We start from the raw sequence: 17,960 nt of genomic DNA, 5'->3' as shown, positions 1-17,960 counted from the left end.
GAGATTCACTTCTAGTAAAAGATAATCCTGTTGGCTATGTGATTTAAAGGATCATGTTGCAAAATAGTACCAGCTCCTCCTGGCTCAGCACTAAAGAGGTAGGGGGAAAATACAAACAGCTGGGGAGCAAATGAAAGGAAATATTACACCGCTTATTCACTGAGAGAAGAATGCATGAGGAGCAGGTGAAGTGTGGCAGCCTGGATTGCCAGTGAAGAAAATGGTAGCACTTTTCTTGCTAAAGCCAAGGACCACAGAAAACACAGGAAATGAGGTTTGCTTCTTTTTTTTTTTTCATTTATTTTTATTGGTTAGAGGCTAATTACTTTACAATATTGTAGTGGTTTTTGCCATACATTGACATGAATCAGCCATGGATTTACATGTATTCCCCATCCCAATCCCCCCTCCCACCTCCCTCTCCATCCCATCCCTCTGGGTCTTCCCAGTGCACCAGCCCTGAGCACTTGTCTCATGCATCCAACCTGGGCTGGTGATCTGTTTCACCCTTGATAGTATACTTGTTTCAATGCTGTTCTCTCTGAACATCCCACCCTCGCCTTCTCCCACAGAGTCTAAAAGTCTGTTCTGTACATCTGTGTCTCTTTTTCTGTTTTGTATATAGGGTTATCATTACCATCTTTTTAAATTCGATATATATGCGTTAGTATACTGTATTGGTCTTTATCTTTCTGGCTTACTTCACTCTGTATAATGGGCTCCAGCTTCATCCATCTCATTAGAACTGATTCAAGTGAATTCTTTTTAATGGCTGAGTAATATTCCCTAGTGTATGTGACCACAGCTTCCTTATCCATTTGTCTGCTGATGGGCATCTAGGTTGCTTCCATGTCCTGGCTATTATAAACAGTGCTGCGATGAACATTGGGGTGCACGTGTCTCTTTCAGATCTGGTTTCCTCAGTGTGTATGCCCAGGAGTGGGATTGCTGGGTCATACAGCAGTTCTATTTCCAGTTTTTTAAGGAATCTTCACACTGTTCTCCATAGAGGCTGTATAGTTTGCATCCCCACCAACAGTATAAGAGGGATCCCTTTTCTCCACACCCTCTCCAGCATTTATTGTTTGTAGACTTTTGGATAGCAGCCATCCTGACTGGCATGTAATGGTACCTCATTGTGGTTTTGATTTGCATTTCTCTGATGATGAGTGATGTTGAGCATCTTTTAATGTGTTTGTTAGCCATCTGTATGTCTTCTTTGGAGAAATGTCTGTTTAGATCTTTGGCCTATTTTTTGATTGGGTCATTTATTTTTCTGGAATTGAGCTACAGGAGTTGCTTGTATATTTTTGAGATTATCCTTCGTCTGTTTCTTCATTTGTTATTATTTTCTCCCATTCTGAAGGCTGTCTTTTCACCTTGCTTATAGTTTCCTTTGTTGTGAAAAGCATTTAAGTTTAATTATGTCCCATTTGTTTACTTTTGCTTTTATTGCCAATATTCTGGGAGGTGGGTCATAGAGGGTCTTGCTGTGATTTATGTCGGAGAGTGTTTTGCCTATGTTCTCCTCTAGGAGTTTTATAGTTTCTGGTCTTACGTTTAGATCTTTAATCCATTTTGAGTTTATTTTTGTGTATGGTGTTAGAAAGTGTTCTAGTTTCATTCTTTTACAAGTGGTTGACCAGTTTTCCCAGCACCACTTGTTAAAGAGGTTGTCTTTTTTTCCATTGTATATTCTTGCCTCCTTTGTCGAAGATAAGGTGTCCATAGGTACATGGATTTATCACTGGACTTACTATTTCGTTCCATTGATCTATATTTCTGTCTTTGTGCCAGTACCATACTATCTTGATGACTGTGGCTTTGTAGTAGAGCCTGAAATCAGGCAGGTTGATTCCTCCAGTTCCATTCTTCTTTCTCAAGATTGCTTTGGCTATTCAAGGTTTTTTGTATTTCCATACAAATTGTCAAATTATTTGTTCTAGTTCTGTGAAGAATACCGTTGGTAGCTTGATAGGGACTGCATTGAATCTATAGATAGCTTTGGGTAGTATACTCATTTTCACAATATTGATTCCTCCAATCCATGAGCACGGTATATTTCTCCATCTGTTTGTGTCCTCTTTGGTTTCTTTCATCAGTGTTTTACAGTTTTCTATGTATAAGTCTTTTGTTTCTTTAGATAGATATACTCCTAAGTATTTTATTCTTTTCGTTGCAATGGTGAATGGTATTGTTTCCTTAATTTCTCTTTCTGTTTTCTCATTGTTGGTGTATAGGAATGCAAGGAATTTTTGTGTGTTAATTTTATATCCTGCAACTTTACTATATTCATTGATTAGTTCTAGTAATTTTCTGGTAGAGTCTTTAGGGTTTTCTGTGTAGAGGATCATGTCATCTGCAAACAGTGAGAGTTTCACTTCTTCTTTTCCTATCTGGATTCCTTTTATTTCTTTTCTGCTCTGATTGCTGTGGCCAACACTTCCAAAACTATGTTGAATAGTAGTGGTGAGAGTGGGCACCCTTGTCTTATTCCTGACTTTAGGGGAAATGCTTTCAATTTTTCACTGTTGAGGATAATGTTTGCTGTGGGTTTGTCATATATAGCTTTTATTATGTTGAGCTTTGCTCCTCCTATTTTAATCATAAATGGATGTTGAATTTTTTTCAAAGGCTTTTTTTTGCATCTATTGAGATAATCATATGATATTTATCTTTCAATTTGTTAATGTGGTGTATTACATTGATTGATTTGTGGATATTAAAGAATCTTTGCACTCCTGGGATAAAGCCCACTTAGTCATGATGTATGATCTTATCTTTTTTATATGTGTCGGATTCTGTTTGCTAAAATTTTGTTAAGGATTTTTGCTTCTATGTTCATCAGTGATATTGGCCTATAGTTTTCTTTTTTTGTGGCATCTTTGTATGGTTTTGGAATTAGGGTGATGGTGGCCTCATAGAATGAGTTTGGAAGTTTACCTTCTTCTGCAACTTTCTGGAAGAGTTTGAGTAAGACAGGTGTTAGCTCTTCTCTAAATATTTGGTAGAATTCAGCTGTGAAGCCATCTGGTGCTGGGCTTTTGCTTGCTGGAAGATTTCTGATTACAGTTTCGATTTCCTTGCTTGTGATGCGTCTGTTAAGTTCTATTTCTTCCTGGTTCAGTTTTGGAAAGTTATACTTTTCTAGGAATTTGTCCATTTCTTCCAAGTTGTCCATTTTATTGGCATAGAGCTGCTGGTAGTAATCTCTTATGATCCTTTGTATTTCAGTGTTGTCTGTTGTGATCTCTCCATTTTCATTTCTAATTTTGTTGATTTCATTCTTCTCCCTGTGTTTCTTAATGAGTCTGGCTAACAGTTTGTCCATTTTGTTTATCTTTTCAAAAAAAAAACAGCTTTTAGCTTGTTGATTTTTGCTATGGTCTCTTTTGTTTCTTTTGCATGTTTTTTCTGCCCAATTTTTAAGATTACTTTCCTTCTACTAACCCTGGGGTTCTTCATTTCTTCCTTCTCTAGTTGCTTTAGGTGTAGAGCTAGGTTATTTATTTGACTTTTTTCTTGTTTCTTGAGGTAAGCCTGTAATGTTATGAACCTTCCCCTTAGCACTGCTTTTACAGTGTCCCATAGGTTTTGGGTTGTTGTGTTTTCATTTTCATTCATTTCTATGCATATTTTGATTTCTTTTTTGATTTCTTCTATGATTTGTTGGTTATTCAGAAGCATGTTATTTAGCCTCCATATGTTTGAATTTTTAATAGTTTTTTTTCCTGCAATTGAGATCTAGTCTTACTGCATTGTGGTCAGAAAAGATGACTGGAATGATTTCAATTTTTTTGAATTTCCCAAGGCTAGATCTATGGCCCAGGATGTGATCTATCCTGGAGAAGTTTCCTTGTGCACTTGAGAAAAAGATGAAATTGATTGTTTTGGGGTGAGATGTCCTATAGATATCAATTAGGTCTAGCTGGTCCATTGTGTCATTTAAAGTTTGTGTTTCCTTGCTAATTTTCTGTTTAGTTGATCTATTCATAGGTGTGAGTGGGGTATTAAAGTCTCACACTATTATTGTGTTACTGTTAATTTCCCCTTTTATACTCATTAGCATTTGCCTTACATATTGCAGTGCTCCTATGTTGGGTGTAACCGTTACATCTTCTTGGACTGATCCTTTGATCATTATGTAGTGTCCTTCTTTGTCTCTTTTCACAGCCTTTATTTTAAAGTCTATTTTATCTGATATGAGTATTGTGACTCCTGCTTTCTTTTGGTCTCCGTTTGCGTGAAATATTTTTTTCCAGCCCTTCACTTTCAGTCTGTATGTGTCCCTTGTTTTGAAGTGGGTTTCTTATAGACAGCATACATAGGGGTCTTGTTTTTGTATCCATTCAGCCAGTCTTTGTCTTTTGATTGGGGCATTCAACTCATTTACTTTTAAGGTAATTATTGATAGGTATGGTCCCCTTGCCATTTACTTTGTTGTTTTGGGTTTGTGTTTATAAAACCTTTCTGTGTTTCCTGTCTAGAAAAGATCCTTTAGCATTTGTTGAAGAGCTGGTTTGGTGGTGCTGAATTCTCTCAGCTTTTGGTTGTCTGTAAAGTTTTTGAATTCTTCTTCATATGTGAAAGAGATCCTTCCTGGGTACAGTAATCTAGGTTGTAGGTTATTCTCTTTCATTACTTTAAGTATGTCCTGCCATTCCCTTCTGGCCTGAAGAGCTTCTATTGAAAGATCAGCTGTTATCCTTATGGGAATCCCTTTGTGTGTTATTTGTTGTTTCTCCCTTGCTGCTTTTAATACTTGTTCTTTGTGTTTGATCTTTGTTAATTTGATTAATATGTGTCTTGGGGTGTTTCACCTTGGGTTTATCCTGTTTGGGACTCTCTGGGTTTCTTGGACCTGTGTAACTATTTCCTTCCCCATTTTAGGGAAGTTTTCAGCTATTATCTCCTCAAGTATTTTCTCATGGCCTTTCTTTTTATCTTCTTCTTCTGGGACTCCTATGATTCAAATGTTGGGGCTTTTCACATTGTCCCAGACGTCCCTGGGGTTGTCCTCATTTCTTTTGATTCTTTTTTCTTTTTCCTCCCTGCTTCATTTATTTCCACCATTTTATCTTCTACCTGACTTATCCTATCTTCTGCCTCTGTTATTCTACTGTTGGTTCCCTCCAGAGTGTTTTTGATCTCATTTATTGCATTATTCATTTTTAATTGACTCTTTTTTACTTCTTCTAGGTCTTTATTAAACATTTCTTGCATCTTCTCAATCCTTGTCTCCAGGCTATTTATCTGTAACTCCATTTTATTTTCAAGATTTTGGATCATTTTTATTATCATTATTCTAAATTCTTTTTCAGGTAGATACCCTATCTCCTCCTCTTTTGCTTGGCTTGCTGGGCATTTTTCATGTTCCTTCACCTGTTGGATATTCCTATGCCTTTTCATCTTGTTTAGAGTGCCGTGTCTGGAGTGGCCTTTCTGTATTCTGGTGGTCTGTGGTTCCTTTTTATTGTGGAGGTTTTACCCAGTGGGTGGGGTTGGACGATTGGCTTGTCAAGGTTTCTTGGTTAGGGAAGCTTGCATCAGTGTTCTGGTGTGTGGAACTGGATTTCTTCTCTCTGGAGTGCAATGGAGTGTCCAGTAGTGAGTTTTGAGATGGGTCTATGTGTTTGGTGTGACTTTGGGCAGCCTGTATGTTGACGCTCAGGGCTATGTTCCTGTGTTGCTGGAGAATTTGCATGGTATGTCTTGCTCTGGAACTTATTGACTCTTGGGTGGTGGTTGGTTTCAGTGTAGGTATGGAGTCTTTTGGATGATCTCTTATTACGTAATGTTCCTTGTAGTCAGGAGTTCTCTGGTGTTCTCAGGTTTTGGGCTTCTCTCCTGCCTCTGGCTTTTGGTCTTATTCTTCCTGTAGTCTCAAGACTTCTCCAACTATACAGTACTGATAATAAAACTTCTAGGTTAACAGTGACAAAATTCTGTACAGTGAGGGACACCCAGAAAGGTTCACAGAGCTAATGAAGAAGAGGAGAGGGAGGAAGGAGGTAGAGATAAGCAGGAGAGAAAAGGGGAGATTCAAAAGGAGAGAGACAGATTTACGCAGTACTCTGTTCCCTAAGTGTTCTCTGTAGCCCAGACACCCACAGAGATTCACAGAATTGGATTGAGAAGAGAAGGGGGAGGGAGGAAACAGAGGTGATCTGGGGGAGAAAAAGGCGAGTCAAAAGGGGGAAAGAGTAATCATCACACTCCTGAGTAAAAATGGATACTAAATATTCAATTCTTAAATGTCCAAAATTGATATCAAATACTAAAAACAAAGATTAAAAATATAGAGTAGAGGTTAGACTCTTAAAAATACAATATTAAAAACAAAACACATTAAATTTAAGAAATTAATATAAAGTTCACTTTAAAAATAGGGTCTTTTTTTTTTTGCAAGGTTATAGTGAAATGAAAATGAAAATTAAGGAGTAATAGAGGAGTAATAGAGGACTTTAAAAGAAAAGAAAAAAAAAAAAATTTTTTATTAAAAAATAGTAAAAATATATGAGAATGAAAATGAAAATTAAGGAGTAATAGAGGAGTAATAGGGAATTTTAAAAGAAATAAAAAAAATTTAAAAAAGGAAAAAAGAGAAAAAAATTTTTTTAATTAAAAAAATAGTAGTAAAAATATATCTAGGAATTTCTCTGGAGCTGTTGCAGGCAGGGTGGGTTCTGTTCAGTTTCTGATAGCTCCTTGTTCCAGCTTATACTTCTCGATATCTATAGGCCCCTTCGGATGTAGTCAGTGTTACCTACAGGAATTTTAATCTGTTGCACCGGTCACTTCTAAAGTGGTTCCCTTTGTTTATTTGGCTTCTGTTTGCAGGTCTCTTCAGTGTCTAATTTCTGCCCTGACACAAGCGGGCGGAGGTGGTCTCTTGTTTAGGTTCGCTTGTTCAGTCGTGCTGTGGGGAGGGAGGGGCGCTGCAGACAAATATCACTGGCGTGTGTGGGGAGCACTCACAGTGTTCCGGCCACACTGGGTTTGCCCCCGCTCACGGCGTGTGTGCTACACTGCTCAGGCTCCAGGCTGCTCTATAGGGAGTGAGCCCTGAGTTGCATGCGGTTCCAGTTTTCGGGTACTCCACAAAATCACAGACTCGATTTGGCCTGCGTTTTGTGTCTTCCCCAGGCCGAGCAGCTTAGGCAGCCAGGAGCTGGACCAGCTCACTCTCCCCGGGTGCGGTGCGCCTTATCCCCTCCGCGGTCCCAGCCTCAGTTTCCGCATGTGCCGGTTGGGTGCGCCTTGTGTCTGTTCTGGGGAGCTGGTCTCTAGCCGCGACCCTCCCGGCAGATGTCAACCATCCAGAATCTCAGGAAGTCTTTGGTTAGAAACTGGGAGCCTGTTTGCAGTTTGGTAGGGGATGCCATCTCTGGGGCCGAGTTTGCCCCTTTCCCCTCCCCCCGCCTCCTGCCTCCGGCGGGGCATTGGCCGGTCCAATTGCTCTGTCCTTCCTTTGTCCCTAAGCAATGCTGCCCGCTCCTCTCCATTCAGCCACTTGCTGGTGGCGGATGCGAGCGTTTGGGGTACTTTTCTGCTGGGAGTTGCTTTTAGGCATGTAATCTGTGGTTTTATTCATTTTTCCCCTCCCAGTTAGGTTGCCCGCTGAGATTCAAAAACTTCCCCCAGACCCGCCAGTGCGAGGGTTTCCTGGTGTTCGGAAACTTCCTCTGTCGTGACTTCTCTCCCGGGACGGCTGCCCGTCCCTAGCTCTTTTGTCTCTCTTTTCTTTTATATTTTGTCCTACCTCCTTCCTAAGACAATGGGCTGCTTTTCTGGGCACCTGATGTCCTCTGCTAGCAATCAGAAGTTGTTTTGTGCAGTTTGCTCAGCGTTCAAATGTTCTTTCGATGAATTTGTAGGGGAGAAAGTGGTCTCCCCATCCTATTCCTCTGCCATCTTAGCTCCTCCTCTCCAGTTCGCTTCTAAATATGGCACTCATTTTGGCGAGTCCCTTTGGTTTTAACTCTCTCCTCTCTGACAATCTCATTCATATGGAAGCATGTATATATGGAAATGTCCCCCTTTTTCTTTTGATCTGCAAATAATTTGAACAGGTGTTTACTTCTGAAAGCACATTTTGATTCAATGAAAGAATGTTCCTAAAAAAAAAAAAAAAAAAAGAACTATGTGAAGAAGTAACACAGTTTGTTGAGAATAAAATTAAACTTAAATAATTAATTTAATATTAAGTAAGACATGCACTGTTAAAATTGTGGTACATAAACATGCATTTACCATTCTGATCTGAACTCAGTAAATTATGTGCCACATATGCTACAGACAAATTATTAGCCTCCACAATTTTAAAAATTCGTCAAGAATTAGTAACAAATTACCCATCACTGTCTCTAGTGAAACGGCAAGTTAGATATTTGTGCTCTGTAGCAATTAAAGAAAATTTAATTGAAAAATGAATGTTCTCCTGAATTCTCACTTTACCTGCAAAATAAACCACCATTTAGGCAAATAAGGAAAGAGTCCTGGCCAGACTGAGAGGTAGTCATTGGGTTATAGTGAATGTACAAAATGGGAAGAAACATCTTACAGAAACATTTAGGAAGATACATACACCAGTCTTAAAGTTTTGAATAGGCTTTGATGAAACGATTCCCTTTCCAGTAATTTCCCATCATTTTTGTACAGATATATATAATCTTGTTTAGCATTAGTTAAAAGAGCAAAAAATTAAATACTTCATATGGCTAGCATATAAAATAATGTATATTTATGCATCTCTGAGAGACAGTCAGTTCAGTTCAGTCACCCAGTCGTGTCCAATCTTTCACTACCCGAGAAGAATATACCATTTTAAGTGTTTATCATCTCCTTTTTTCCTGTATTTCCATGAATTTTCACGGCTAGTGCAAAGTGCTACTATCCATCCTGGGATGAAGATAACACCCCAGCCAACACAGTCTCAATGCTTGGTCCAATTGTATGCATGTGGCCCATCTAGAACCCAGAATATCACACAATGAAGTCATGAAAATGTACATCATAGAGTGATAGTCACTGGCTTGAGAAAATGTTTACAGTATATTATGATATGAAACAGATTTATGTTATAATATTTTTCAAAATCACATACAGGTACATATAATATGTGCTGTTTGTGTATATGCTGACTGTGATGATATTAAAAATTAATCTAAAGAGATGAAAATTTAGAGATTATATTCTTGTGTTTTTCTTATTTATGCATTGAACATAGAGCATTATGTGATATAAAAACTATGCAAAATTCTGAACTATTTTGGCTTTACTAAATTTTTAAAAAATGCATTTTTAGCCCAACACTGTGTTTTGGCAATTGGGAGACCCAGCCTGTCACCCTACCACTCCTTCCCATCCTTTTCCCTCCTGGAATTAAAACTCATAGAGAGAAAGACAAGTCAAACTATAATTCTACACCTCACTTCTTATGCTGCAGGTTTAGCATTACTTTTATTGGAAACAACAAAGTAGGGGCAGGAACCAGTAATTTTCCCCATACAGAGGATCTGTGAAGTGATAACAGGGAGTGACATTTCAGTTGTTCTTTAAAGATAAGCATCTTTCTGACAAGTGAAAATGTAAACAAAAGCACATCTCAAGTACTGAGAGCTGCATGGCAAAAAGCAAGGAAACTTACCAATGCAACAGGAATAAAAGCAAGGATGCTAAATGTCTGTAGCATCTTTAGTAATCACAGAGTAATAATATTACTGTAATTGTGGCAGAAATTCCTACATGCCAAGCCTCTCATGGCTGACTTACTCTGTGTTTTGCATTTAACTCTCACAGACATGGGTCTTTCTTATTCTTCTCCCTCTCTTTCTTTCCCTCTGTCCCCAATTCCGCTTCTGGAAAAAGTGAAATTAGAAATTTGAAGAATTTTGCAGAAGAATGAAATGAAAAGAGAACGGAGGAGACAACTGGATGCGGTGATTATTTGATTCCTTTTGCCTTTCCAATTCTGTGAAATTTAGGCCAGTAGTGAAGGGCACATGGATAGGAGAAAGCTCATGTCTGCAGGCTTAATAATAACTGTTTTTCTTACTTGTAGCAAATTTTAAGACTCACTTATGAACAGTCATATAAGGCAAAAAGCATTTATTGAGTGCATGCGAGGTCCAGGGAGTACAAAACAAGTTAAGCATGATTCCATTCTCAGAAATGTCATGGTGGGACTGCTTTTTTGTACGTGGGTTAATTGTCTGCTTACATGTGGGCAGAATGAATGGATGAATGAATAGGTGAATGGATAGTAAGTTTGGCTAACAAAAGATGCAGAATCACTCACTGTGCACCAGGCACTGGAGTCAAGATCAGTTAGAACCTCTACTTGCTATGAAGCCAACAGATAACATTCTTACCTATCAGACCAAAGGAAAAGAAAAAAACAAAAACAAACTTAAATAGCCTCTCTTCAGGTTGTAAATTTATCTCTGAACCTTACTGAAGTATTGCTAGTGCCCTATGCTTGCACCTCAAATGAGCCTGTGTGAGGATCTGTGCTCACCCAGAGCCCAGATAAGGCAAAGGATTCGGAAGGAAGGGAGAGCGACAGTCATCATCTGCTGTGGCCGCAGGGAGGCGTGAGAAAGTGGACACTGAAAGGCAACATAAGACAAGAACAGAAATGCTTGTTTTTACCTGTTGACTGAAATTGAATCTGCCTGTGAGTTTTAGTTTCCTTATTCAAATATCTGTTAAGGAAAAAAAAAAAAAATCCTGGCAAGTCACATTTCATCATCCTGGCAAGTGATACATTTTATTAAATATATTAGTTTTTCTTTAATGAAAGACATGGTTATGTTAAACATTTTGTGAGAATGAAAAAAAAAATAAAAAAGCTCACCATAAATGAAGATTTCTTCCAATGCTTACAGATCAGGAACATTTTAAAATATGTTAATTAAAATTACAGGCTTCATTCCCATTTCATGATTTCCTATGCTGAGTGCTGTTCACATGTAATAAAGGATATATTATTAAATGAAAAGATTGAAACATAAAATTAAGTTAAAACATCTGCAGTGCAGTTGTCAGAATGGAGCTATGTAGTTGATTCTATTTTTACTACTTGGCTGTTATTATATAGCTCCTTCTGCCCTTCCCTAAATCAGTCTCATTGACTCTGTCCTCCTTTTCTTTGTTCTCTAACTCTAGCCAGTTCACTTCATCATTCTTACATCTGAGTCATCAGCACAGAACAGAGTATTCCAGGTCCAGGTCAGCAGAACATCTCAGTGTCCGAAAATGGACTGTAATTTTCCTGTCCCATGACATAATATCCATATTGAATCTCAAACATTGCTATTAGTTTTCCTTAGCTTAAAGGATCAGACAAACTATTATGTTTATAATTTTGCCTCTAAAATAAATCATAAAAATGTTTTAATTGGAAATATGCTTTAATATATTGAAATCAAACACCTTAGGTCATTATTTATTGCTCCAGGCATTTAAAACCATGTAGCTCAGCAAAGAAATTGTATATCTATGTATTGGTGTCTCTATTCACCTGACCCAGAGCTTATACAACCTTCTAGAGAAGCTTACCCCCAGAGCTGAAAGGCACTACCACCAAGTACCACTCTGGCTTCAGGAGATGGTCCCACCATGATGTCAAACCAGGATGGTGCTTCAGGATGGCGGGAAACATGGCAAAATCAACCAATTCCATAAGCATGGGACCACTGCTGCCCTTACTTTGCTGTGAGGTTTGTTCATGGATCAGAAGCAATGTTGTGTGTAATATTAAGGCATTCAGTAAGTCCACAGATGATAGTTTAAAGTATTATGGACAGGGAAGGCAAATTCATATCCAAACTCTGTGTATTCCTGTAAGAATAAAATGCTGCCCTGTCCAGTGTGAAAGAGACCCAGTGCAATCAAGCTGCAATCAGGTAACTCACTGATCACACTGGGGTATGATGTCCTACCAGAAACTCAGTGTTTGCTGCAGCAGACCAAGTGCTCAGTGGTGGCTTTTGTGAGTGAAAGCCTGTGTTGCTGAGAACACACCTTCGTCCCTGTCAGCTGAACCCAGTCGGTGATGACAGGAGTGCCCTAGAGAAAGATGCTGAGTGATGCTCACAGAAGTGAAAGTGAAGCTGCCCAGTCATGTCCGACCCTTTGTGACCCCGTGGACTGTAGCCTACCAGGCTCCTCCATCCATGAGATTTTTCAGGCAAGAAAATCGGAGTGGGTTGCCAATTCCTTCTCCACAGAATGGATCATCGATCCATCTGATTATCAGATCCTCTGCTTAGATCACCCTGTGAAACATATTGAAGTGGGACATAAATATCTTCATACTTTTTATTCATGCAGAGAACTCTACATACATGCTTCTTTAGACCTCCTTTTCACTGATTTCCCAATTATATTCTTTCCGAGTTCCTGACAGCCCTGTCAAATCATAGGCCACAGTCTGTGAATCGGTAAATAATCACAAGTCTTGGTAACTTCTCCTACTCAGTTCCGTGCACAGCCTGGTGCGCTGCTCAGAGTCCAGGCCACGGGGAGGATTCCCCTTGACAGTGTTCGGCAGGGGTATCCCAGGGAGGGCTGCAGGGCTCCAACTGTGCTGTGAGGTGACGCCTGCACAGTGCGCAGGACCACCTGGAGACCAGGCACGGGCTTTCTCTTTCCTGTCAACTGATTATAAGAAACTCCTCTTGAGGGTGTAGCTGGGAACTGGGAGGGAGAAAGAAAGGTGAGATAAGTGTGGGCCTTGGGTATCTGGACCACCTCCTCATGTAACTTGCTTGTGTCTTCAAGGCTTACTTGGATCCGGTTTCCTTCATGCTCTTTCTATTACAAGATGGTATGTTGCCAAGCACACTCAAATTTGTATTTTGGGTAAGACCACATCCAGTTCACAAAGAGTGATTCAGTTTGCATGGTATCTTGGTGATTCATGCTAAAGGTTCAGTCTTTACTAACACCCAGTAGCTGCTCAAAAACTGTCTTCCAAAAGCAGTTATTTGCATCGAATGTCAGGGCTTTGCTCCAAAATCCTAAGGGTCTGCACTGTGATTCACCTACAGGAGCTCACACAATGCTCCAAAGAGCACCCCTACCTGCCCCTGTGGAATTGTGTGGCCTAGGAGAGTGTGAGCCAGCTGCCCAGCCCACTCCTGTTCTGGGCTTCACCCAAAACTAGCAGCTCTTCAGGTCACAGGGAAAATGAGCTACAGCAGCACACTCAAGTGAAAAATGTTGTTTCCAAAACCCTAAGAGGACTACTTGGCATCGTGCCTCCGTTTTGTTACACAGGTGGCCCAGTGCACTGATTTTCCTTTGCCTTAGAGAGGTTATCGCAACATGTCCACACTATTGACCCATAGAAATTTCACTGAGGTGGAAGGCCTCTGAGTTTTCATTGGATTTGTTTCTCATCTTGTGGCACACAAATGTCTTATAGTAAGCCTGGAGCAATTGATACATCTTGCTTATCAGTATAATTCCATCAGTGTAATGGACCAGTGTGATACCTTGTGGAGGGAAAGTTGTTGGAGAGCCCTGCATCCTAGACAGTGATGTAGGGATGAAAGGTGGGCATAGCCCTGAGATAGCACAGGGAAGTTTATCACTGGCCTTAACAGTTTTCTGCAAACTTCTTCTTGGTATCAAGAAGAATGCATTTGCTAGAATAATAATTGCATACCATGTATGAGTGGACATGGTCATTTGTTTAAGCAACCTAACCATATCTAGAGCAGTGGCTGTAGTTGGAGCTACACCTAGTTAACTTTACAATAATAACCCATAGTCATTCTCCAAGATCCATGTCTTCTGCACAGGCCAAGTAGGTGAGTTGCCTGGAGATGTGGTCATTGCCACTCCTGAATTCTTCAGGTTCTTGATGGTGACACTAAAGTCTGCAAGTCCTCTAAGAGCACAGCATTGCTTTAGTTTGCCATGTTCTTAGATAGAGGCAGTTCTAGTGGCTTCCGGTTGGCTTTTTCTACCATAATAGCCCTCACTCCACTATGCAGGGAATCAATGTGAAGATTCTGCCACTTTTTGATTTAATCTATTCCAATTACACATTTTCGAACTGGGAAAATAACCAAAGAATGGGATTGGGGGGGCAGTCCTTTGGTCACACTGTAAGATGGATCTGAACTAAAATTCCATTGATCTCCTGACTTCATAAGCCCCAATCCAATTGGTAGACCAGAATAACATTTTCAGTTCCCTGGAGTTAGTATGAATTCTGAGCTAGTATCCAGCAATCCTTCAGAAGTCTGATTATTTCCTTTTCTGTGGTGCACAGTAATCCTGGTGAAAGGCCATGTCTCCCTTTGAAGGCTGGGATAAAGATTAATAGTGTCAATTTTGGCAGTATATCAGGATTCTTCCTCAAGGTGACATGGCCTCCATTTCATTCAAGGCATTATGGATTTGATGTTTGGAGGTTGAATGAGGGGTTGGGGCTCTTTAAAAGTGACCTAAAATACTTCCTCTTGTATAGATCAAGTAAGACTGATCAACCAGTTCTCTACTAGAAACATTGCGATGAAGTAACCAACACCGTAAGTCTTTACAAGTCACAGTCTTATTACAGCTTTGCCTCCACTGTGTGTTATGGTAACCACATCCACCTCGTCTTTCACAATTAATTACTGCCCATTGGCCTTTGCCACCATGGGTCTAATTATCCTCATTTCATTTCAAATCATTGGCAGCAGTTCCCACTATAATTTTTCACCTATGGAATTCTTCAGAAATCCAGGTATTTCCCTCAAAAATGTATTTCTCACAGTTTTCATGAAAGGTTTGTCCACTGGACCCTCCTGGGGCAGGTGAACATGTCAGACATGATAAATCCACTCTAACATCCAGATCTTTGTACACTTCCTCTTACTGGAAACCAAGGCAGCTCTGGCATTTCAACTTTACCTAGTGTAGGAGGGACCATTTTGTCCATGTTCTAACCAATCAATCAATCAAATGAACTGTTAGAGCTCTTTTTTTTTCATTTATTTTTATTAGTTGGAGGCTAATTACTTTACAATATTGTAGTGGTTTTTGCCATACATTGACATGAATCAGCCATGGATTTATATGTGTTCCCCATCCTGATCCCCCTTCCTGCCTCCCTCTCCATCCCATCCCTCTGGGTCTTCCCAGTGTACCAGCTCTTTTTAACCCTACTGATTTTACATGAAATTCATAATCTCTGGTTAGTGGGCTCATATTCAGTTTTCTGTTCTTTTTAACATTTTCTTACACCCTTGTTATTTATTCATATACCTACTTCTTGGATTTATTCTGTATAAATTGGAAAAATTATTCAGTTCTCTTGGAGTGTAGTGCATTTACTCATGGGTCACATTCTGTATCTCAATACTTTGGGAACTTCCAGGAATTGAGTCTGCAAATAAGTCTACAGGCAAAGAGGAGTGAGTCCTGGGGAGAATCAGCACTGCCTTGCAAGGTAAGTGCCACAGGCAGAGGATAATTACCCTTTTCAGGCAGGGGTATGTGGGCAGTCTCTACTGTCAAATAAGATTCAGCAATATTTAGAAAAAAATAATGTCCTCACTTTCATCAGAATTTGCCCATAGGTCTCCATGCTGATTCCTAGGATCCCATTCTTTCCTAAGTAATGCCCTCACTTCACCAATAGACACTCTGCACTTTGTGTATAGTTCAGACACTGATAGAATGAAATTCATATATATGAATATATGTAGCAGTCTCACTCTGTCTCTGAAAGAGATAAGGGTTTTCTTCAGGGCAGACAAACAAAATTTAAACTCACTTACAAAGTATTTGAACTGAGAATCTGAAGTCCTGAGGCTCCGAGTGCCTCCATTTCTTTCCCCATTTGTCTACCACAATTAAGAGCAAACTGCCAATGAATGTGGTCCACTGGAGAAGGGAATGGCAAACCACTTCAGTATTCTTGCCTTGAGAACTCCATGAACAGTATGAAAAGGCAAAATGATAGGATACTGAAAGATGAACTCCCCAGTCAGTAGGTGCCCAATATGCTACTGGAGATCAGTGGAGAAATAACTTCAGAAAGAATGAAGAGATGGAGCCAAAGCAAAAACAATACCCAGTTGTGGATGTGACTGGTGATAGAAGCAAGGTCTGATGCTGTAAAGAGCAATATTGCATAGGAACCTGGAATGTTAGGTCCATGAATCAAGGTAAATTGGAAGTGGTCAAACAAGAGATGGCAAGAGTGAACATCAACATTTTAGGAATCAGCAAACTAAAATGGACTGGAATGGGTGAATTTAACTCAGATGACCATTATATGTCTACTACTGTGGGCAGGAATCCCTTAGAAGAAATGGAGTAGCCATCATAATCAACAAAAGAGTTTGAAATGCAATACTTGGATGCAATCTCAAAAAAGACAGAATGATCTGTGATTGTTTCCAAGGCAAACCATTCAGTATAAAGGTAATCCAAGCCCATGACCCAAACAGTGATGCTGAAGACGCTGAAGTTGAATAGTTCTATGAAGACCTACAAGACCTTTTAGAATTAACACACAAAAAAGATGTTCTTCTCATTATAGGGGACTGGAATGCAAAAGTAGGAAGTTAAGAAACACCTGGAGTAACAGGCAAATTTGGCCTTGGAGTACAGAATAAAACAGGGCAAAGTTAATAGAGTTTTGCCAAGAGAATGAACTTGTCATAACAAACACCCTCCTCCAACAACACAAGAGAAGACTCTACACATGGACATCACCAGATGGTCAACACTGAAATCAGATTGAATATATTCTTTGTAGCCAAAGATAGAGAAGCTCTATACAGTCAGCAAAAACAAGACAAGGAGCTGACTGTGGCTCAGATAATGAACTCCTTATTGCCAAATTCAGACTTAAATTGAAGAAAGTAGGGAAAACCACTAGACCATTCAGGTATGACCTAAATCAAATCCCTTATGACTATACAGTGGAAATGAGAAATAGATTTAAGGGACTAGATCTGATAGACAGAGTGCCTGATGAACTATGGATGGAGGTTCGTGACACTGTACAGGAGACAGGGATCAAGACCATCCCCATGGAAAAGAAATGCAAAAAGGCAAAATGGTTGTCTGAGGAGGCCTTACAAATAGCTGTGAAAAGAAGAGAAGTGAAAAGCAAAGGAGAAAATGAAAGATATTCCCATTTGAATGCAGAGTTCCAAAGAATAGCAAGGAGAGATAAGAAAGCCTTCCTCAGAGATCAATGCAAAGAAAGAGAGGAAAACAACAGAATGGGAAAGACTATTCAACAAAATTAGAGATACCAAGGGAACATTTACATGCAAAGATGGGTTCAATAAAGGACAGAAATGGTATGGACCTAACAGAAGCAGAAGATATTAAGAAGAGGTGGCAAGAATACACAGAAGGACTGTACAAAAAAGATCTTCATGACCCAGATAATCACGATGGTGTGATCACTCACCTAGAGCCAGACATCCTGGAATGTGAAGTCAGGTGGGCCTTAGAAAGCATCACTATGAACAAAGCTAGTGGAGGTGATGGAATTCCAGTTGAGCTATTTCAAATCCTGAAAGATGATGCTGTGAAAGTGCTACACTCAGTATGCCAGCAAATTTGGCAAACTCAGCAGTGGCCACAGGACTGGAAAAGGTCAGTTTTCATTCCAATCCCAAAGAAAGTCAATCCCAAATAATGTTCAAACTGCCGCACAATTGCATTCATCTCACACACTAGTAAAGCAATGCTCAAAATTCTCCAGGCCAGGCTTCAGCAATACCCAAACTGACAACTTCCAGATGTTCAAGTTGGTTTTCGAAAAGGCAGAGGAACCAGAGATCAAATTTCCAACATCCACTGGATCATCGAAAAATCAAGAGAGTTGCAGAAAAACATCTATGTCTGCTTTATTGACTAGGCCAAAGCCTCTGACTGTGTGGATCACAATAAACTGTGGAAAATTCTGAAAGACATGGGAATACTAGAACACG

The sequence above is a fragment of the Odocoileus virginianus genome, unplaced genomic scaffold, assembly GCF_023699985.2.
Source record: "Odocoileus virginianus isolate 20LAN1187 ecotype Illinois unplaced genomic scaffold, Ovbor_1.2 Unplaced_Scaffold_11, whole genome shotgun sequence".
Lineage (NCBI taxonomy): Eukaryota > Metazoa > Chordata > Mammalia > Artiodactyla > Cervidae > Odocoileus > Odocoileus virginianus.
The sequence above is the reverse complement of the archived record's forward strand: the minus strand, read 5'-3'. Positions refer to the sequence as shown.